General features: G+C 43.2%; 1 long non-coding RNA gene across 1 annotated transcript; it reads right to left on the reverse strand.

Moving 5' to 3' along the window:
* Positions 1–679: 679 nt before the first annotated feature.
* On the reverse strand, positions 680–2,131 carry LOC137596252 (uncharacterized). The gene is made up of 3 exons (XR_011035518.1): positions 2,050–2,131; positions 1,266–1,417; positions 680–919 (listed from the first exon to the last, which is right to left on the reverse strand). It is a non-coding gene; the product is annotated as an uncharacterized lncRNA (long non-coding RNA).
* Between the last annotated feature and the right edge of the window lie 21,599 nt (positions 2,132–23,730).

The raw sequence follows: 23,730 nt of genomic DNA on the forward strand, positions 1-23,730 counted from the left end.
ATCCTTGAAGTTAGACACTGACAGAAGCAGCTAGCCAGATCATTTCACACTGTACCTGAAATTAGAATGTATGTTTCTGCACAGGGTCATCCAGAGGATGTCTGCAGCAGATCCTCACAGGGTTCACGTGACTGATTATATTATGTCATCAAATAGTTTTGTGAAACTGTTGACTTGATATTTTTGGTAACGTCTGGAGGTCATGACGTACCAACTGAAAGCCCACAAAGAACTGGTTGAAAGCAGATGGGCCGAGGTTAATACCTCCCCCTAGTCACACCTTTAGGGTATAAAAAGAGATGTGATTCATTATTTTAGTTTGTATTTGAAGTTTTCATCTACCCAGAGTACTCTGCAACAACACACCGGAGGACTTTTTCATCGTCCCCAGAGCTCTCATCATGCTTAGATAAGTATTTTTTGAACTTCTCTGTTTGTTGAACCTGTCTGTCTGTGTCAATATCATTGATGATATTATTGGACTCATACTCAACCTATTGATGATATTATTGTACTGCTACTCAACCTAAACATGATTTGAATTGACAAATAAATATCTTGTATTTTACACTGCCTCCTGTCCTTAAGAAAAACGAAACCCCCACCACACTGACATGTTGGACCTCATATGTGACAAAGTCTTGGTGGACCCCATGCCATACACAAATGAGATGTCCATTCCTTTCCCCGAGAATCTGTCTGCCCAGTATGAGCGTCCTGACAAGGAGGAGGTCATTGCCAGCTACATGACCAGGTTCAACCAAGACTCAGTCTAAATCCAGCATAGTGGCCTTTGTCTTCAGGAAACTCCTGGCGTATGTGAAGGACCACACAGGCTGGGATGACAACCCGGATTCTGCGTCCCAAGTAGCCCCAGCACCAGCCAACAAAGGTGCGATAGGCCAGATGTCTGCACCATCTACAGAAAAAGGACACAAACGATTTATTTCACAATGTTTTCAATCCCGAGTATTACAACTGTTGTTGATTTCCTGATAGGATGGCCCTGTGTTCTCATTATTATTATTGGATGTATTGTTTTATGTAAATAAATGCTTGTATATGTCAACAGAAATGGATTGTGAGTACCAAATAATGTTCAACATGTCTATTAATAAGATAAAAATCAAGGTATCGCAAATACAATATATTAGACTTTGTTGTACCTATATATGTCATGTTACTGCATTAATGAAGGAATGCCTAATGAAGCAAAATAAGACATAACTAGTTTTTATTCCGACATTTTTAAAAGAACGACTTACCGATGTATTGGTCTCAGACGTGAAGGGCCATACCCGGCCCTCAGTACGTGACCGGCCGTTTGTAGGGTGTACACGTTTAGGCACACAGGCTGGAACCCAGGATGTTGAGTCATGCACGGAACTTCATCAACCTCCTGCAGACGGATCCTAACCTACAGTGAAAAACATGGTAAAGGTCATTTGACTTTACAGTTGTAAAATTAGCTGAATACCGTAGAGACATAACTTTGTGGTTTAGCTGTGAGCTTGCTACTTGTATCTCCAAACATGTTTTCTGCTTCTGTTGGCATACATTCAGTGTCCACAGGGACACCTGTACAACAGGTGAAGACACCTCAAAATAGAGAAGACAAAGGCATCACTGCAATATGGTTACATCATTTCACCATTAACCTGGTGTGATGGTGGCAGGTGTTAGCTCCGTGTGTCTTGTCACAGAGGACTGCCTCAAATATTTAGCAGCTTAGTAACGAGTTAAATCAATGTGATGGAAAAATAAGGTAACTTAGCCGTGAGCAGAAGCTAGCATTAGCCACATGGTAATAACTATCAGAACCACCATCAGACTTTACTGTCACTAATAGAAATACAGCAACATTTCAACAGTAAACACATCTGTACATATACAAAATACATAATAAGACATATGACATTATTACTGTGTGATAAGAGGCGGGAGTAGAAACAAAAGTAGCTACCGGAAGATGCTAATGTCCTGTGATGACGTAGGTTACACAACAAAACACAACACAGAACCAACTAAGTAACGTTCACACGTACTAACCATTCAGAAACGTCCTGCTGCAGCCGCACAGTCGGTGTTTCTTCTGGGTCCGACTCAGGGTCATAAATTTACGCCGACACGATCTGTTCTCCAAACGCCATGATCATCTTCTTCTTTTCCTTTCGGCTTTTCCCTTCAGGGGTCGCCACAGCGAATCAATTTCCTCCATCTAGCCCTGTCCTTTGAATCCTCTTCTCTCACACCAACTACCTTCATGTCTTCCCTCATTACATCCATAAACCTCCTCTTTGGTCTTCCTCTAGGCCTCCTGCCTGGCAGTTCAAAACTCAGCATCCTTCTACCAATATATTCACTATCTCTCCTCTGGACATGTCCAAACCATCTCAGTCTGGCCTCTCTGACTTTATCTCCAAGACCTCTAACATGTGCTGTCCCTCTGATGTACTCATTCCTGATCCTATCCTTCCTGGTCACTCCCAGAGAGAACCTCAGCATCTTCATCTCTGCTACCTCTAGCTCTGTCTCCTGTCTTTTCTTCAGTGACACTGTCTCTAGACCAAACAACATCGCTGGTCTCACCACAGTTTTGTACACCTTTCCCTTCATTTTAGCTGAAACTCTTCTATCACACATCACACCTGACACTTTCCTCCACCCGTTCCATCCTGCCTGGACACGCTTCTTCACCTCTTTTCCACACTCTCCATTGCTCTGGACTGTTGAGCCTAAGTACTTAAAATCCTCCACCTTCTTGATCTCTTCTCCCTCTAACCTCACTCTTCCACTTGGGTCCCTCTCATTCACACACATGTACTCTGTCTTACTGCGGCTAACCTTCATTCCTCTCCTTTCCAGGGCAAACCTCCACTTTTCTAGCTTCTCCTCCACCTGTTCCCTGCTCTCACTACAGATCACAATGTCATCTGCAAACATCATAGTCCATGGAGATTCCTGTCTAACCTCGTCTGTCAGCCTGTCCATCACCATGGCGAACAAGAAGGGGCTCAGAGCTGATCCCTGATGCAGTCCCACCTCCACCTTGAACTCCTCTGTCACACCTACAGCACACCTCACCACTGTCTTACAGTCTTCATACATGTCCTGCACCGTTCTAACATACTTCTCTGCCACTCCAGACTTCCTCATACAATACCATAGTTCCTCTCTGGGCACCCTGTCATAAGCTTTCTCCAGATCTACAAAAACACAATGCAGCTCCCTCTGGCCTTCTCTGTACTTCTCTATCAACATCCTCAAAGCAAATACTGCATCTGTAGTACTCTTTTTTGGCATGAAACCATACTGCTGCTCACAAATGTTCACTTCTGCCCTTAGTCTAGCTTCCACTACTCTCTCCCATAACTTCATTGTATGGCTCATCAGCTTTATTCCTCTGTAGTTGCCACAACTCCGCACATCTCCCTTGTTCTTAAAAATGGGCACCAGCACACTTCTCCTCCATTCCTCAGGCATCTTCTCACTATCTAAGATCCTGTTGAACAACCCAGTCAGAAACTCTACCGCTACCTCTCCTAGACACTTCCATACCTCTACAGGTATATCATCAGGACCAACTGCCTTTCCACTCTTCATCCTCTTCAATGCCCTCCTCACTTCATCCTGACTAATCTTTGCTAAATCCTGGTCCACAACAGTCACCTCTTCTAGTCTTTGTTCCCTCTCATTTTCCACGTTCATCAACTCTTCAAAGTACTCTTTCCATCTTCCCATCACACTACTGGCACCTGTCAATAGACTTCCATCCCTATCCTTAATCACCCTAACCTGCTGCACGTCCTTCCCATCTCTATCTCTCTGTCTTGCCAACCGGTCTCCAAACGCCATGATAACAAACGTAATGCCGGTCAGTGTCCCGTTAGCCTAACGCTCTACTTCAGAGGGGCGTGGCCCAGGTGAAGGAGGCGTGGACCAGCGGAGCTCATTAACATACTGCAGCCGGAGGCCTGAAACGAAGCGTTTTGTGAGTAGCTCAGATGAGCGATTTTGAAAACCTGATATTTAGGACCACAGATCACTTTAGGTCAAAATATTTGGAATACAGTCTAGTTGGACATCTGGCAGGTGAATGACATTAAGTTAAAAAGACATAATATGGGACCTTTAAATCAAGAGCTGACATGTAGCTCGTTTGATACAGTAATAGTCAAAACTGCGGCTGTGACATTGTACTGCATATAACCGCTTTAAGGTATTCCAGGTTTTATTTTCTGTCTGTCTTAGTCACATGACACACACAGGAGTTAATATTGATTAAAAAAAAAGATATATATATATATAACATGACATCTTCACCTCTAAAATACGGTGTTATTTATAAAACCTTACGTCGGTATATATATATATATATATATATATATTTATATATATATATTATATTGTATATATATATATATATTAGGGCCGCCACAAACATTACTTTGATAGTCGACTAATCACCGATTATTTTTTCGATTAGTCGACTAATCAGATCATACATAAATTGAATGTAAAACATACAGCTTATCGCACCAGCATGAACCTGCTCTTATATAACCATCAACACTTTTCAGCTTTAAGTGTTTAAGGCATATGCTAACTAAAAATAAAGACAATTAAGATGATAGTTCATTAAACCTTTAACGAAATATGCTTGTAGCAACAAACAACTGTTTAACTGCGTAGCATAAAGGGCAAACAGCTGAGTAAAATAAGGAAAAGGCACTTGCCTAAACAACACAAAAATAAATACTTCAGTTTTATCTTTTAGTTTTTTTCTTTCCTTAATTTGTCTTTGGCATCAAACATAGCAACAATGAGGTAGGCATCTGTAACTAAGGAATTATTACAGTTTTGGTCTCACTGACTCAAATATAACAAAAGTGCATTTTGTGCTCAGTGCTCACAACTGTATTCAACTTTACTACACTCTTGACTCTATGCAATCCCAAACTGCACAAGGGTCTTGTTCATAGCCAGGAAAGTTAGCATTTCTACATGTCTTGGAGAAAGGCTTGCCCTCTTTGGAGAGCAGATGTTCCCTGCTGCAGAGAAAATCCGCTCCGAGCAAATACTGCATCTGTAGTACTCTTTTTTGGCATGAAACCATACTGCTGCTCACAAATGTTCACTTCTGCAAGAAGATGCCTGAGGAATGGAGGAGAAATGTGCTGGTGCCAATTTTTAAGAACAAGGGAGATGTGCAGAGTTGTGGCAACTACAGAGGAATAAAGCTGATGAGCCACACAATGAAGTTATGGAAAAGAGTAGTGGAAGCTAGACTAAGGGCAGAAGTGAACATTTGTGAGCAGCAGTATGGTTTCTTGCCAAAAAAGAGTACTACAGATGCATTATTTGCTTTGAGGATGTTGATAGAGAAATACAGAGAAGGCCAAATGGAGCTGCATTGTGTTTTTGTAGATCTGGAGAAAGCTTATGACAGGGTGCCCAGAGAGGAACTGTGGTATTGTTTGAGGAAGTCTGGAGTGGCAGAGAAGTATTTTAGAGCGGTGCAGGACATGTATGAGGACTGTAAGACAGTGGTGAGGTGTGCTGTAGGTGTGACAGAGGAGTTCAAGGTGGAGGTGGGACTGCATCAGGGATCAGCTCTGAGCCCCTTCTTGTTTTCTATGGTGATGGACAGGCTGACAGACGAGGTTAGACAGGAATCTCCATGGACTATGATGTTTGCAGATGACATTGTGTCTGGACATGTCCAGAGGAGAGATAGTGAATATATTGGTAGAAGGATGCTCAGTTTTGAACTGCCAGGCAGGAGGCCTAGAGGAAGATCAAAGAGGAGGTTTATGGATGTAATGAGGGAGGACATGAAGGTTGTTGGTGTGAGAGAAGAGGATGCAAAGGACAGGGCTAGATGGAGGCAAATAATTCGCTGTGGCAACCCCTGAAGGGAAAAGCTGAAAGGAAAAGAAGAAGATACTGTATATATGTCTCTCTCACCCTTGTAGGGTGGTATCTGTGTGTCATCCCCAAGCTCGGGAGTCTGAGGGTTCTGCGCAGTATCTTAGCTGTTCCTAGGACTGCGCTCTTCTGGACTGAGGCTTCAGATGTTGTTCCAGGAATCTGCTGGAGCCACTGTTCCAGTTTGGGGGTGTTACATATGCCTAAATATATATTTTGTATGTACTGTATATAGGTATGAATGTGCATGTGGGGGTTTGTGGAACAGATGGGTATGGTGTGTTTGTGTCCTGTGTGTTTTGTTTTCCCTAGACCCAGATCACCCAATCCAGCTCCAGTGCCTGCCTGGAGCTATCCATCAAGGAACTTCCAATTACCCTCCTGTCACTCCACCTGCTGCCAATTACCACAATTATCTGCCAATTTAATGCCTCGCCCCAAACACACCCTATGTAAGTGTTTTGTTTGCCATTCAGGGGAGGATCTCTTTCTCATCTCTCAAATCTCCATCTCATCTCTCAGCTCTTTATCGCTCTCTATCTCTCTCCATGTTCCATGTTCTTTGTGGTGAGTAACTACTATTGTAGTTTAGTTATTCTTTGTTATTTGTCGGTTCTGTTAGTCCATGGCCTAGGGGTAGCTAGACAAAGGCCTTTATACATAACACTCGTGGTGTCCCTTGTCCAGAAACAGTAGTTAGGGGGATGTTGTCTTTCTGTTGTATTTTTAGTCAGTTATCTGACTGTCTCATTAGTGTAGTTAGGCAGGGTTTTTATTTTCTTGTGCAGTTACCTGCGTTGTTTAGTTCGTGTTTGTGTTATTTTGTTAATTTTGACAACATCCATTCCCCTAAGACCATGTGACATTATTTTCCGTTTAGCAGTCTCACTTTAGCTCCAATTTATTTGCATCTCAGCTGCTCGAGTTCCTGTTTGCTTATTTTCCGGGTTTTTGGGTTTATGTTACTGCCATTTAGTTAATTATTGTAGTCAACATTCTGAAGGGTTGTAATAGGAGGTCACTGCCCCAAGTGCTCCTACTACCACAGGGACCACATTTACCTTGATCTTTCATATATTTTCCAGCTGTTCTTTCAACCCTTGGTACTTCTCAATCTTTTCATGTTTTTTCTTTCTGATGTTGGCGTGAGCTGGAATCGCCACATCCATCACCTCTTTGTCCATCATCGCTATGTCCGGTTGCTTGGTCAGCAGCTGTTTGTCAGTCTGGAAGCTGAAGTCCCACAGGATCTTAGCCCATCCAGCATGCTCCACTAACCATCGACGGTACTTCAGTGGAAAGGGTCAGTAGCACAAAGTTCCTGGGTGTGCACATCTCCAGGACCTGTCCTGGGATCGCAACACCTCATCACTGGCCAAAAAAGACCAACAACGCCTCTACTTCCTTCGCAAACTAAGGAGAGCAGAAGCCCCACCCCCCCATCATGCTCACCTTCTATAGAGGCACCATCGAGAGTATCCTGACCAGCTGCATCACTGTGTGGTATGGCACCTGCACTGTTTCTTGCCGCAAGACCCTGCAGCGCATCGGAGAGAAGCTGAAAAGATCACTGGTGTCTCGCTCCCTTCCCTCACATATATTTATAACACCTCACCCTCACCCGCAAAGCCATCAGCATTGCAGGTGATCCCACCCACAGCCTTTTCAGCCTGCTACCAACAAGTAGGAGACCGCAGGGCCTGCGGGCCAAAACCAACAGGTTCAAGGACAGTTTCTTTCACCAGGCGGTCAGGCAGCTCAACTCCTTCCCTTCCCTGCTCTGCCCCCTGCCACAACCTTGAACTCTACCCTCACCCCCCCCCCCAGCACATGACTACCTCTCTCTGCCCCCCCCTCGTCAACTCTGGGCTGTGCACATGTCACTTCCCCTACGGGATTAGAGAGTGTATAGAGATGTTTACCATCCCTTTGTGTTTCGTCTCACTTTGTGCTGTACTGTCTGTTCTACTGCCTGTGTTGTACTACCTGTTGTACTGCCTGTTGTACTTCCTGTCGTTCTGCCTGTGTTGTACTGCCTTTTGTACTGCCTGTTTACCGTGGGTCAGAGAGAACTGCAATTTCATCTGTGCTGTATGTCGTGCATATATTGTACACTTGACAATAAAGCTGACTTTGACTTGACTTCTATGCCTCACAAAAACTCAGTCAACACAGAACAACACATAACACTTCTCTTAAACTTTTCAAGGCACTAAAAGCCCAGAAAACCAACCTGGTTGGTCCAGTAAATAAAAGTAGACAAGAGCTTCCTCCATCTGTAGAGGAGCAAAGGGCCCTGCACACTAAAGAGGTGCTGAAATGTTACAGTGCAACCCTAACAGTCTATAAATGCTAACCAAGGAAAAAGGGTCAAAGTCAGCTTTGTCAAATGTACCATATATGCATGACATACAAGTCTCAATTCTAATCACAATCCACACAGCTGTCAACATCACAAGTGGCCATGACGCTAAACTGGAGACTTACGTATAGTACCATAACAGAACCGAGGTTGGAGTAGATGTGCTTGATCAAATGGATAGGAAATATTCAGTGTAAGCCCCTACATGATGATGGACATAGGTGGTGTTTCGTAATATTCTTAACCTGGCTGCCATAAATGCTTTGATCTTGTTCAAGTAGTGCACCAATAAGATGTCACAGAGGAACCTCATATTGCGACTTACAAAGGAACTTTGCTCAGGACACATGGATAGATACTTTATTAATCCCGGAGGAAATTGTATATATCCACTGCTCAGGCATTACATAACAAATAATACTGGATATTATTGCACATGGAAGCACATGGAAGCAAAAGCCTGACAAATTATGGCGCAAGAGCCTCATTTGGAGCAGCAGTAGATGGAGAAGAGAAGGCAGTGCCAAGTGAAGAATGTGTAAGAAAAATAAAGCAAAGGATAATTGTGTCTAATGTCATAAGGTAGTGGGAGCTGCACAAGGAAGGTACATGTTACCTGTATTGACTGTGAGTGATTGTGAGCCATAAGCAAACCTTCTTGGCATTGTAACTGTTAGGGGTAGTTCAAGTCTGGACCCCAAGGAGCAGAGACTGACACAAACGTAAAAATAAACAGTTTTATTGCTCAGGCAAAAACATAAGTGAGCAATGAAACCGAAACAACAGAGAAAAAATTAACAAAAAATCCACAACACTGAAAAGAGCATGTAGCAGCGAGAAGACTAGGAACACTAGCATCACGAACACAGAAAAAAATAATCTGGCACCCTCCTAGGGAAAAGCCAGGCCTTTTAAGATGAGGCTGATGAGCAGAGTGGGAACTGGTGTGGCTCGTCAGCTGCTAAGATCGAGCCACACCCTCTGCCACAGCTTGACTTGTGAAGAGATAATGTGTTTCACATAATAACAGACTGGGAACATATCAAATGAACAGAATCATGACAGTAACATCAGTGTCTCCAGCTGGCTAGCAGCCACCACAGCATTTCGGATTGTCCATAATAGTTAACAATTTTCATTGTTATGGTCTACTGATGACACCAACATATTTTGAAGCAGGATACAATTGTTTTTACTTCACAGAGTTAATTTGTTGTTATTTAAAAGTTTGAATTTGGATGTGTAATTGCAGAGAAGCTATGTTGTGTCAATTAAATTAATACAACATGAAATCATTATAGTTTTAATGTAGTGTCCTGGTGTGTTTTTACCTATTCCACCAATTTATTCTTGGATATTTTATCCAAATCCAAATTATATACAAATAATATCCAAGCAGTCACTACTCTATTGTGTTTTGAAATTTTAATGATCAAACAATGTCAGAATAAAATATACATACATTTAGGAAAAGTCAGGTTTTTTTAACCAAGTTATGACATTGCAAATTTTGAAAGCAGTCAAAATGACTGCTCAGGGAGTTTTACTGTTAATCAACATTGTTTAACTTCATGTGAAAAAAAAGGATATTACAGGACTCTAAATTTTTTTTTTGGTAGCACTGGTGCTCCCAAATTTAGAAGTTTGTAGCCCCAGCAAAGACTTTAGGAGCACCTACCCAAAAGCAAGGCAGTGACGGCGTGATAGAGACTACTCCGTCCATCTCCGTTCTGCTCGCCTCTCTCCCTCGCCCAGGAGAGCAGCCGCAGCTGCGCTCTCATTGTTTCCTGGCAGGACTGCAGGAACGCGATTTCACAAAAAAAGGGGCACCAGATTTTTTTCCCTAGTCGCACCGGTGCTCCTAAATATATTTAATAGTCGCATTGATAAAAATTTGGGCGCATATGCGACTAAAATGGTTGCAATTTCGCGCCCTGCATTAGATGGTAAAAATAAATAAGTGGGGAAAAAAACAGTTTGATCATAACAATTAAAAAAATTAAAAAGAAAAAGAAAAAAATAGAAAGTTGTGTTGAGTATGGCAATTCTTGCTCATGCATACTTTGTAGTTCATAATTTTCTATTGCATGCGTTGTATTCATCAATGCACTTCATGTTCCAAGTTCATAAAAAACTTGTTCTGTAAATAGTTCTCCTGCTTTTGTAATCAAAAACATTGATTTGAATCTCAATTTTGAGGCTGTTCTGTAAATAGTTTTAAAATAAACAATAAATATAGCGACTTCTGATCAATCCATATCAATTTCAGATTTAAAATAATGTACCGATTTAAGCCCCACCCTTTTCCAGTCAAACCACACCCACTGCTGTTTTAAGTCCCGCCCATTCAGAGTACAGACACGGATACAGATCATTTAGATGGTTGAAGAGATACAGATACAGATAGTGGTGTACTCGCTCTTTCCTAGATAAAGATGTTCCTGTGCACTATCACAGCTACTTGGTTGTCCCTCTCCATATACAGTATGTTGACCTGGCTAACATCTTACACCCTGCTGCAACATGCTGGACTGTCTCTGGGGCTTCTTTACATAGCCTGCATCTTAGGCCAGATCTACTGTGGTAGATATTGGCCTCTATCGGCATGGTGGGGCAAGGGGTAGTGCTGTCGGCCCACAGCAAAGCGATTTCGAGTTCACGTCCAGCTCTGTGCGGAGTTTGAATGTTTTCCCCGTGTCTGCGTGGGTCCTCTCTGGGTTATCTGGATTCCTCCCACCTCCAAAAAACATGCGGTTCAGGTTAATTGGCCAGCTTTAAAATTGACAGTAGGTGTGAGTGTGTGTGTGTGCATGTCTGTGGCTCCGTGATCCACTGGCGTTGCACCCGGAGTTTCCACCGCCTCATGCCCTAAGCTCCAGTTCCCCGCGACAGCGGATGAAGTGGTAGACAATGAATGAATGATTGACTGATTATCATCATGCCTCCGAAAAAGTTGGAGAAAAAGTTACCATGAGTTCTTTCTTGCATTAGAAAAAAATAATAGAAAGTTAATGAAGAATAAGAGACAACTACTGCTTTATCATAGATCAAAAAGTAGCTTTGATCTATGACAGTAGCTTTGATCTGAGGTCTTACTCCACTGGCTGTCTCCCTCGTCTTTGTCTAATCTGGTTCCTGAGTGAAGCGTGATTTTTTAAAAAAAATTGGATTATAACTTTCGTTATTTCTAAAACTGTTTATTTCAACGGCTAAAGGGCTTTAACATTTTGATAAAACTAAGATAAAATGTTACTGTTTTTTTCTTTTTACTTAAACAGTTATGATGTTATTAATAAATACATTAAAATTAATCGTTTGTTTAGTTTTTATTTTGCACTATTGGCAAAACTCAATGTAGCCGCAAGAGTGCACAAGCCACTGTCTTATTGTGCCGGTCCCAAGCCCGGATAAATACAGAGGGTTGTGTCAGGAAGGGCATCCGACGTAAAACTTTTGTCAAATCAAACAAGTGAATAACTATAACTTCCATACTGGATCGGTTGAGGTTAACAATGACCGCCATCGCTGCTGTTCACCTACAGGGTGCCAGTAGACCTGGACTACTGTTGGTCAAAGAATAAGAGGAGGAAAGTGTGTTTGTAGGAAGAGAGAGAAGAGGAACGCCAAGAGTATAGGACTGAGAGTAGGGACACTGAATGTTTGAAGTATGACAGGAAAAGATAGAGAGTTGGTTGACATGATGCAGAGAAGGAAGGTAGACATACTGTGTGTCCAGGAGACCAGGTGGAAAGGTAGTAAGGCCAGAAGTTTAGGAGCAGGGTTCAAGTTGTGCTATCATAGACAGGAAGAGAAATGGAGTAATAGTTATCTTGATGGAGGACTTTGTTAGGGATGTCTTGGGGGTAAAAAAGAGTGTCAGATAGAGTGATGAGTCTGAACCTAGAAATCGAAGGTGTGATTATAAATGTTCTTAGTGGGTATGCTCCACAGGTAGGATGTGAGCTGGAGAAGGAGAAATTCTGGATGGACTTTGTTGAAGTGATGCAGAGCATACGTAAAAGTGAGTTGTCATTGGTTCAGACTTCAATGGACATGTTGGTGCAGGAAACAGAAGTGATGACGAGGTGATGAGCAGGTTTGATATCCAGGAGAGGAACGCAGAAGGACAGATGGTGGTTGACTTTGCAAAAAGGATGGAAATGGCTATAGTGAATACTTTCTTTCAGAAGAGGCAGGAACATAGGGTGACCTATAAGAGTGGAGGTACAGCATACAGGTAGACTACATCTTGTGTAGATGGTGTAATCTGAAGGAGATCAGTGACTACAAAGTAGTGTTAGGCAAGGGTGTAGCCAAACAGCATAGGATGGTGTTGTGTAGGATGACTCTGGTGGTGAGGAAGATGAAGAGGACAACGACGGCAGAGGATGAAATGGTGGAAGCTGAAAAAGGAAGAGTGTTGCATGACTTTTAGGAAGGAGTTAAGACATGCTCTGGGTGGCCAGGAGGTGCTTCCAGATGACTGGACAATTACAGCTAATAAGATCAGGGAGACCGGTAGGAGAGCACTTGGTGTGTCATCTGGAAGGAAAGTAGATAAGGAGACTTGGTGATGGAATGAGGAGGTACAGGAGTGCATACAGAGAAAGAGGTTAGCTAAGAAGACGTGGGACACTGAGAGGACTGAGGAGAGTAGACAGGAGTACAGGGGAAAAAGTGTAAACACAATTTGACATTTGAATAAATTTGGTTCCACTTCACGATTGTGTCTCACATGTTGTTGATTCTTGGAAAATATTTTCAGTTTGTTATCTTTAACTTTGAAGCCTGAAATGTGGCAAAATGTCAAAAGGTTCTTGGGAGGCCAATAGTTTCGTAAGGCAATGTATACTGCTGCCAGCAATATGGCAGAAAACTCCCTGGACAGATAGAATGGCTGGCATCTGATGATCATAAACTCCACCAGAAGAGAACAGTGTGTGCAGACCACAGCAGCGTCACAGCACCGAGCATCCCTGATGTAAACACAGAGTCCACCGCCGCGGGTCTTCCCCCACTCAACGAGACCTCTGTCAACCAGGTAGCATGTTAGCCAGGCCAGCTGAATGGCACGGTCCGGGACGCTGTTGATGAGCCATGTTTCCACAAACATAAAGACACAGTGCTCATCCACAGACTTGGTGGATGCATTCCAGCTTATTGGAGCGAGCTTACGTTGGCAAGTGTGATGGTCGGGATAGCTGGCCGGTGAGAGCTAGCCGTTAGCCTACTCCAGATGCCTCAGCACTTGCCCCTCTTCTGCTTTTGCATGTTCCGCCTGTGTCGCTTCACTGCTGGCTGGGTGCAGGAGTGGGGGTCGGTGGTTGAGCAGGCCTCCAAAGCAGGCCACACTCGCACTTTGCTGGGTTTGAGTCCAAAAAACATGTTCTGCACATGTCGAGCAGAAACTCACGGGAGTATGAGTGCCATGGGGCAAGTAGACATGACGAAGTTGGACGTGACACATAAGCAACAACTTGGCATTGTAACAGCAGTGTCTCCATCTGGCTGGCAGCCATCACAGCATTATTGAATGTTCATAATAGTTAATCATTTTGTTGAGGTCTCATGATGACACCAATCTATTTTGAAGCAGGACACAATTGTTTTAATTTCACAGTTTGAGTTTGGATGTGTAATTGCAGAGAATAATGTTCATTCATTCATTCATTTTCCAACCCGCTTAACCCGCTAACGCAGGTTGCGGGGTAGCCAGTGCCTATCCTGGCAGTCTCAGGGCGTGAGGCGGGGGACACTCCGGGCACGACGCCAGTGTACCGCGGAGCCACAAACAAACATACATTCACACACACTCCTATGGTCAATGTGGGACCGGCCAATTAACCTGAAGCGCATGCTTTTGGAGGTGGGAGGAAGCCGGAGAACCCGGAGAGAACCCACGCAGATACGGGGAGAGCATGCGACCTCCGCACAGAGCGGGACTCAAACCCGGGTCCGCTGTGTTGTGAGGCAGCAGTGCTAACCACTGCGCCACCGTGCCGCCGAGAATAATGTTGTGTCAATTAAATAAAAAAAACATTCAATCAATTACTTTTAATTTAGTGTCCTGATTTGTTTTTATATATTCCACCAATTTATTATTAGATATTTTCAATGATGATCCAAATTATATACAAAAATTGTTCGACCAGTCAAAATTGCTGTCTATGGGAGTTTTAGCAGTTGCAGAATTCTGGGAGTGTTAAGGTGTGTGTGCGTGTGTTCGCGTATGTGTCTGTTTATGCATGTGTGTGAGTGAGTGAATGTATGAGAGGGAGAAAGATAGGGAGAGAGAGAACGCGTGTGTGTGTGTGTGTGTGTGTGTGTGTGTGTGTGTGTGTGTGTGTGTGTGTGTGTGTGTGTGTGCACCATGTAACAGTTACAATATCTATACAGTATATAAATCATTAATTTGAACTGAAGTGAAGCAGGAAAAAAACAACAACTGGAGTGGAGGCGGTGACCGGTGCGACACGAGCACTTTTCAGTTCTGTCTGGTCAAATGCAGCACGTACTTGCAACAAAACAAAACAAGAAACAATTTCACCAATTAACCTTCAATAGACCGGAATAGAGGCAAGCTGAAGAAAAGCTAAGGACAGCAACGTGAGTTACAGTGAAGCCACGCAGAGAGATCAGTCAATCAGTCTCTGTAGGGAGAGGTGGAGCTGTGTGTCACTGGCCAGTCACTGAGAGTGATGACAGTAAGTTCTGAGGATTTTACGAGCACGAGTTTTGACAAGTTTTACTTATATCGTACTCGTACTTGTGAAAAATGTGTTATCCGTACCGGATACTCAGCTGAAACAAGTACACGGCTCAACCCTAATCTGTACTCAGTCTCCTTCTTTTCCTTTTGGCTTTTCCCTTCAAAGATCTCTACAGCGAATCGATTGCCTTCGTCTAGCCCTGTCTTCTACATCCTCTTCTCTCACACCAATTATCTTCATGTCCTCTTTCACTACAACCATAAACCTTCTCTTTGGTCTTCCTCGAGGCCTCCTGCCTGGCAGTTCAAAACTCAGCATGCTTCTACCAATATATTCACTATCTATCCTCTGGACATGTCTGAACCATCTCAGTCTGGCCTCTCTGACTTTATCTCCAAAACCTCTAACATGTGCTGTCCCTCAGATGTACTCGTTCCTGATCCTATCCTTCCTAGTCGCTCCCAGAGAGAACCTCAGCATCTTCATCTCTCCTACCTCCAGCTCAGTCTCCTATCTTCTCTCAGTGACACTGTCTCTAGACCAAACAACATCGCTGGTCTCACCAGTTTTGCACACCTTTCCTTTCATTTTAGCTGAACCTCTTCCATCACACATAACACCTGACACTTTCCTCCATCCTGCCTGTACACGCTTCTTCACCTCTTTTCCGCACTCTCCATTGCTCTGGACTGTTGACCCTAAGTACTTAAAATCCTCCACCTTCTTGATCTCTTCTCCCTGTAACCTCACTCTTCCACTTGGGTCCCTCTCATTCACACACATGTACTCTGTCTTACTGTGACTAACCTTCATTCCTCTCCTTTCCAGGACAAACCTCCACCTCTCTAGCTTCTCCTCCACCTGTTCCCTGCTCTCACTACAGATTACAATGTCATCTGCAAACATCATAGTCCATGGAGATTCCTGTCTAACCTTGTCTGTAAGCCTGTCCATCACCATAGCAAATAAGAAGGGGCTCAGAGCTGATCCCTGATGCAGTCCCACCTCCACCTTGAACTCTTCTGTCACACCTACAGCACACCTCACCACTGTCTTACAGTCCTCATACATGTCCTGCACCGCTCAAACATACTTTTCTGCTACTCCAGACTTCCTCATACAATACCACAGTTCCTCTCTGGGCACCCTGTCATAAGCTTTCTCTAGATCTACAAAAACACAATGCAGCTCCCTCTGGCCTTCTGTGTACTTCTCTATCAACATCCTCAAAGCAAATAATGCATCTGTAGTATTCTTTTTTGGCATGAAACTATACTGCTGCTTACAAATGCTCACTTCTGCCCTCAGTCTAGCTTCAGCTACTCTTTCCTATAACTTCATTGTACGGCTCATCAGCTTTACTCCTCTGTAGTTGCCACGACTCTGCACATCTCCTTTGATCTTAAAAATGGGCACCAGCACACTTGTCCTCCATTTCTCAGGCATCTTCTCACTATCTAAGATCCTGTTGAACAACCCAGTCAGAAATTCTACTGCCAGACTTTATAACTGTTTCAAGTCATATCAGGCTGACTTTTTAGTCAAATAGCTTTGCAGTTACTTTAGCCTGGTGGACTGGGGATAGGAACAACAAGCTATCAGCTCACAATAATCCAATGCAATAGTGACAAGTAACATTTTACATTGTCTGGAACCTTTGATAGGATATCAGCTCAAGCTGCATGACGCTGGTCACTACATGCTGATTTGACCTTTTGATTTGCTTGTTGTTTACATAACACCTTGATTAAAGACTGTTGTGTTTATTCGTGATTCCTTCCTGTTGTAAAGTCCCGTAAGGGTAATCAGCAGCCAAGGACACTTAGCCTTAGTATAACAAGGATACGTAAACAATTACAACCCAATGACAGGCCTGAAGAACACCCCCCCTCTCTCTCTCTCACACACACCTTGGGGCATGTTAGAGATCTTGGATTTTATCCATCCATTCATCCATTGTCTTGGAGACGAGTCAACCTCAATTGTCTTCTCCATACTACAGAATCACTTAAGACAGGTGCTATAAAGATAGAGAAAAGTAAAGACGGTAAGGCCAAGAAGACCAGCGATACCCAATTAAATCTGGGAGGCAAGCTGCCTTTTGTTTTTGACAAACTTGACATTCTACACAACACATTTACCAAGGAGACTGTGCCCCAATGGCCAAAAGCTGTTAGGTGTAAATTCTCCTCTCACTAAAGCAGGTGTCAAACTTGAATATCTCAGAAGATACAACATTTAACAATAAATATACAACAGATATTTCATCAGTTTTTATTTGTTCCTCTGAGAGCTGCCACCTTATCATGGTGGAGGAGTTTGATTGCCCCAATGATCCCAGGAGCTATGTTGTCAGGGGCTTTATGCTCCTGCTAGGGTCTCCCTTGGCAAACAGGTCCTGGGTGACGGGCCAGACGAAAAGCAGCACAAAACCCCTATGATGAGAAAAAAATCAAGGACTGTGACGTCGCCCGGTATGGCGCAACTGGGGCCCCACCTTGGAGCCAGGCCCGGGGTTGGGGCTCGTATGCGAGCACCTGGTGGCCGGGCCCCCGCCCACGTGGCCCGGCCGAGCTTAGCCCGGAAGGACAACATGGGCCCAATCTCCGGTGGACTCACCACCCACCAGGGAAACCGTAGGTGACTGGTGCAGTGTGGATTGGGTGGCAATCGTCAACATGGGGCTCGACATGGAATATCACCCCACTGGGGGAAAGGAGCCAGAGCTTGTTAGGGAGGTTGAGAGGTACCGACTAAATATAGTCGGGCTCACCTCCACCCACAGCTTTGGCTCTGGAACTCAAACCCTTGAGAGGGGCTGGACTCTCCACTTTTCTGGTGTTGTACAAGGTGAGAGTCGGCAGGCTGGTGTGGGTTTGCTTGTGGCCCCACAGCTCAGCCGTCTTATGTTGGAGTTCACCCCGGTGAACGAGAGGGTCGCGTCCCTGTGCCTTCAGGTTGGGGACAGGTGTTTCACTGTCGTTTCGGCCTACGGGCCAAATGGCAGTGCGGAACACCTGACACATTGTGTCAGGTGTTTTGTCTTGACCTCCATCTCCGCCGAAACCCTGAGACTGACTCACTGAACCCAGGTTAAGAACCACTGAGCTAGTCTAAGTGCAAAAGTGAGCATTTGCGAACAGCAGTAGGGTTTCTTGCCAAAAAAGAATACTACAGATGCAGTATTTGCTTTGAGGATGTTGATACAGAAGTACAGAGAAGGCCAGAAGGAGCTGCATTGTGTTTTTGTAGATCTGGAGAAAGCTTATGACAGAGTGCCCAGAGAAGAACTGTGGTATTGTATGAGGAAGTCTGGAGTGGCAGAGAAGTATGTTAGAGGGGGGCAGGCAGGGCTCAAAATTGCGACCATTTTGGCCGCATATGTGCCCAAATTTTAAATATATTTGGGAGCACCAGTGCGACTACGGAAAAAAATCTGGTGCGCCTTTTTTTTTTTCCTCTTCTCTCTCGCTCTTTCTCTCTCTCCATAGAGCAGGGTCACCAAATGGCGGACCGCTGTCCGGATCCGGACCGAGTGATGGTTCTGTCCGGGCCCGTGACCACTCCATGATAAATTCACAAGAGTAGATTTTCTTGGCGCATTTTTACTTGCAGTTCACAGCTACAGACGTCCAACTGCTCCTCCAGTAAATATGGTTATAGCGCCACTCAGTTCAGCCAATCAGATCGTTTGTCTATCCTCCTGTCAGTGTACCAGGAAGTGAGACAGCTCGCTACTGCTGTGAGTTTACCGCTACAGCGGAGCACAGAGGAAGGGAGACAGCATAGCTCCAAACGAAGGGAGGTTAACGAGGAAAACCGCTGGTTAACAATGAGTGAACGAAATTTATGTTTATTCCTCCATCAGGCAGTTCAAAACCATTTTACCTCATATGGTCTGAACACGTAGCATGAATTAAAAGTGGTAACATGAAGCGCCACTATGAAACAAAGCACAGAATTTTGCGCAGAATTATCCCCTGAAGTCCGAGCCAAGGGCAAAATGGCCGAGAAAAATGCAAAAGAATGTTCACTAAAGGCATGGTGGAGTTTGGGGCAACATAAAACATGTTTTAGTGAGAGGACAGTTCTGAATAAGTGCTTAAAAGCTGTTGTTGACATTTTGTTTGGGGGAAAACAGAAAGATGAGATGTGTGGAAAAACTCAAAAATGTCAGCTTTTAACAGCAACCAGAAAATCAGAAATATTAACAGCTTGATGCAGCTATTCAGAGAGTACCATGCGTATCTGTGGACATTGATGAGTTGTAGCTTGTGTGTATGTCAGGTTCCTTCACAAAGATAAGGAGCTTTTTTCTGAGTGTAACACCACTATGAAACACACACAAGGGGAGAGGACATACATGCAGCAAGAAAAGATGCTGATCAAGTCTTTCACCAACATTACAGAGACCCCCACAAGGTGACCACCACAAGGTGTGCACAGGCACACCTTGTGTACAAGGTTACTTGTGTACAAGTAAATTACTGGCAGACCACATGCCACTTTCTCTCATGAAGAAAGTTCTGTTTGCATTTTCCCCCTGAAAGAGCCAGTTTTTACTCATGCTTTCTGAACATGTTAATGTTTTTTTACTTGAAGTGTAGGCCTTCAGTTCTTCAGGCTGGGATGTCTTCAATTTACCAGAAAAATGATTATTCAGCTCTTTTTGCACTTTATTTTTTAGTTCCGAGGTTTGTGTGTTCTTCAATCTAGCATAAAGGCTTAAAATGTATTTGCCTGGGTTTACTTTTATTTATGGTGAGGTAAAACAGCCAGCTGTGCACTCCCTTAAACATATCCTGCATTGAAAATTGATAATGAATGATAATGTGGATATAGTGGCCGACACAAACTGGACTTGGGTTCGGACCTTTTACGAAGAGGAAATTTTTCTAACCGTACCTCTGTGACTGTTAATTGATTACCCCTGGTGTAGAGGGTCCTCCTGAGGAGAACTTTGTTGCTGGGCCTTGAGTGAAAAGGTGGATCAGAGAGGGACTGAGAGCCAGGAGACCCAACTAATGTTGCAAATATGTTTACAAAAGTGTTGACGGTTCTGTGAATAAAATACATGGCATGTTACATATATTGTCTGTACACCTTGCTTTTGGATAGGTGCTCCTAAAGTCTTTGCTGGTGCTAGTAACTTCTAAATTTGGGAGCACCAGCGCTACCAAGAAAAAAAGTTAATTTCAAGTCCTGGGTGCAGGACATGTATGAAGACTGTAAGACAGTGGTGAGGTGTGCTGTAGGTGTGACAGAGGAGTTTAAGGTGGAGGTGGGACTGCATCAGGGATCAGTTCTGAGCCCCTTCCTGTTTTCTATGGTGATGGATAGGCTGACAGACGAGATTAGACAGGAATCTCCATGGACCATGATGTTTTCAGATGGCATTGTGATCTGTAGTGAGAGCACGGAACAGGTGGAGGAGAAGCTAGAGAAGTGGATGTTTGTCCTGGAAAGGAGAGGAATGAAGGTTAGCCGCAGTAAGAGGAGTACATGTGTGGGTGAATGGAAGGGACCCACGTGGAAGAGTGAGGTTACAGGGAGAAGAGATCAAGAAAGTGAAGGATTTTAAGTACTTAGGATCAACAGTCCAGAGCAATGGAGAGTGTGGAAAAGAGGTGAAGAAGCGTATACAGGCAGGATGGTACGGGTAGAGAAAAGTGTCAGGTGTGATATGTGATAGAAGAGTTTCAGCTAAAATGAAAGGAAAGGTGTACAAAATGTGGTGAGACCAGCAATGTTGGTTGGTCTAGAGACAGTGTCACTGAGAGAAGACAGGTGACAGAGCTGGAGGTAGCAGAGATGAAGATGCTGAGGTTCTCTTTGGGAGTGACCAGGATGGATAGGATCAGGAACGAGTACATCTGAGGGACAGCACATGTTAGAGGTTTTGGAGATAAAGTCAGAGAGGCCAGACTGAGATGGTTTGGACACGTCAAGGGGAGCGATAGTGAATATATTGGTAGAAGCATGCTGAGTTTTGAACTGCCAGGCAGTAGGCCTACAGGGAGAACAAAGAGGAGGTTCATGGATGTAGCGAAAGAGGACATGAAGATAGTTGGTGTGATGCACAAGAGGATGCAGAAGACAGGGTTAGATGGAGGCAATTGATTCGCTGTGGTGACCTATGAAGGGAAAAGCCGAAAGGAAAAGAAGACTATTGGCAAAACTCAGTCCTTGCATACTGTATATTCTGTTATTACTTTTGGAATGCATAAACATGTTGGAATGCAGAAATCTTTGTTGAACTCTACAAACTTAAAAAAACACGCCAGATGAGATGGTGCTGCAAAACTGTTGTTAGCCATGAAAATAATACCGTACATATACGCTACTCTCTGAGCTTTTGATTCATATTTAAAATGATGAAGACCTTTATTGTAAAATATTATTGAAATTCATTTGATTGAAAAATTATTATTGTTAGATGTTATGTCTAACTAAAATACGCAAGGACCACTAGGGGTCATTCACATCCCACATGTGGTTTATGGACCATTCCACAATCAAATCTTAACAACACTACTCCCCATGGCTACATAGTTGATCTGAGATGTCCTTCCAGAACAGTTATTCTCATAGCATGTGAGATCTTCATTGTGTAGAGCAGAAAAACATGACTCCCTCCCCTGTACAAGAAAGAAATCCCTCTTCCACTTCAGAAAAAAAACTGTGTTCCACATGACCTCATGTTCCAAGTGATATTGCTTGAACTACATTGTAGATATAAAAGAACCATAAAGATGGTTTATGGGAAATCCTTCAACAAAATTTAATTCTATAAGAATCAAATATAGAAAATACGTAAGTATATAGGCTGTGAAACTGCATAAAGCAATGAAATTATTTTTAAACATGAAATTATAGCAAACAATATATGTCCTTTTATCAAACTCATATGTCAATTTAAACCACACCTATTTTAACATGTGGAACTGTCACAGCTGAGCACGACTTGCACGGGGAACCCAAAAGCACGACAGACAAACGGGCAGGTCAAGAGTCTCAGAGCAGGTTTAATAGAACAGGCAGGGGTCAAGTTCCAAATAATCCACAACACAGCCAGACAAATCCGATGAGGAGCAGGCAACAGACTGGGTCGAGAGAGCAGACTGGATTCAAAAACAGTCACAATAGAAGGCAGGATACATAGGCTGGAGAGTCAGGGCGGACACTGAACAATCTGGCAGAGTACTGGGGGCTGAGCTGGGTATATGTAGTGTGGAGACAGATTAGGGAGTGGCTGCAGGTGTGTGGAGAGACAGCAGGTGCAGGGAATGAACTGATTGAAGATGAGACAGGATCTGGAATGATATGACATGTTAGTGGCAGGAAAATAAACAGGAAAATCATAGGACAGAGATGTGACAGGAACATTACAGAGCATTGTAACATTACTTATTTTGAGTTTCTGGTGATGCTTAACAGTTTAAGGAACAGGATGGGAAGCATACTGTCTGTGTTAACAAAAGTTTATTCAGATTTCTCAGCCACGTGGAAGTTGTCAATACACTTCTTATCTGCTGCTGTGTCCCTACTAGGTGTGTTGTCATACCAAGTGTCCCCCAGAACACTGTTGGGTATTGAATATTGCAATCCCCTTTTCTTGCATATACGCATGGCCCCTAGAAGATTTATATCCTTTTTTTAACATTTCCCCTTCAAACAAAAGGGGACACTTTTATCATCAATAAATATGAATATTATGTTTGTCCTCCAAATATATCCACAGATATACTCCATTACATACTGCTTGCATTGAAAACACAGACCGTCACACTGGCACCAAAACAAACTCACCCACACATCAGCCATAGAAATACAAAGTTCTGGCTTGTATCCGCCGCACAGGTTTCATTTCATCAGGGAGTGTGAGGAGCACCAAGACCCACAGGACTGTTTGAAGGTGAAGTGAAGTTTTATTTATGTTGTGTTGATGTTTTAAGTGTGGTATATGGGTTTGTCAACAATGATAAGTTTTATTAGTAATGTAGTCACCATGACTGAGGTTCCTGTTAGGTTACCAAAGCCAGTGTTCACACGCACTCAGTAGCCCCTGATGGCAAAAAAAAAAGAAACCTCCATCTGCTGCTGATGCCTAAACTGTGCAGTTCCACTTGAGAATTTAAATTTGTTAGGAATGACATAATGGGAACATTTGATGATCACATCCTTTGTTCTACTTAAAGCTCTGTTTAGTTTGACTGTTGACAATTACTACTATCTTACGATTCACTATTTAACAAGCTAACATTGATGTTGGTTCAGGCTGACATATAGTTATTTAGCTATTTCATTTGATAGACATCATTAATACACCATATGCTATTTATGTATAACAATAATTTATGTGTAAAAAATGATTGTTTACAGTAAAAAACTTTGCGAGTTTTTTTGTCATATACAGGGTATCATGAAAACATATTACATTAATGTATAAATGCAGTATCTTTGACGACTAGCTGAGTCTTTCAAAATAAAAGGGTTGATCAAAAACTGAAAAGGCGCAATAAAAAATACATGACACATTCAAGTAAGAGAAATAGAAGATTTGAAGTATTAATAACACAAAGACAAGGTGAATAGATTTATTTAATGTTTAATATGTTGCGTCTAAATTTATCTGACGTGTTCTCTCTCTCGCTCTCCCTCTCTGCTCACAGCTGACCTCCCAATCTCTCTATCTCCCCCTCACTCTGCCACTCCTTGTAATCACAACAG

This window comes from Antennarius striatus, chromosome 6 (assembly GCF_040054535.1).
Source record: "Antennarius striatus isolate MH-2024 chromosome 6, ASM4005453v1, whole genome shotgun sequence".
In the NCBI taxonomy this organism is placed as follows: domain Eukaryota; kingdom Metazoa; phylum Chordata; class Actinopteri; order Lophiiformes; family Antennariidae; genus Antennarius; species Antennarius striatus.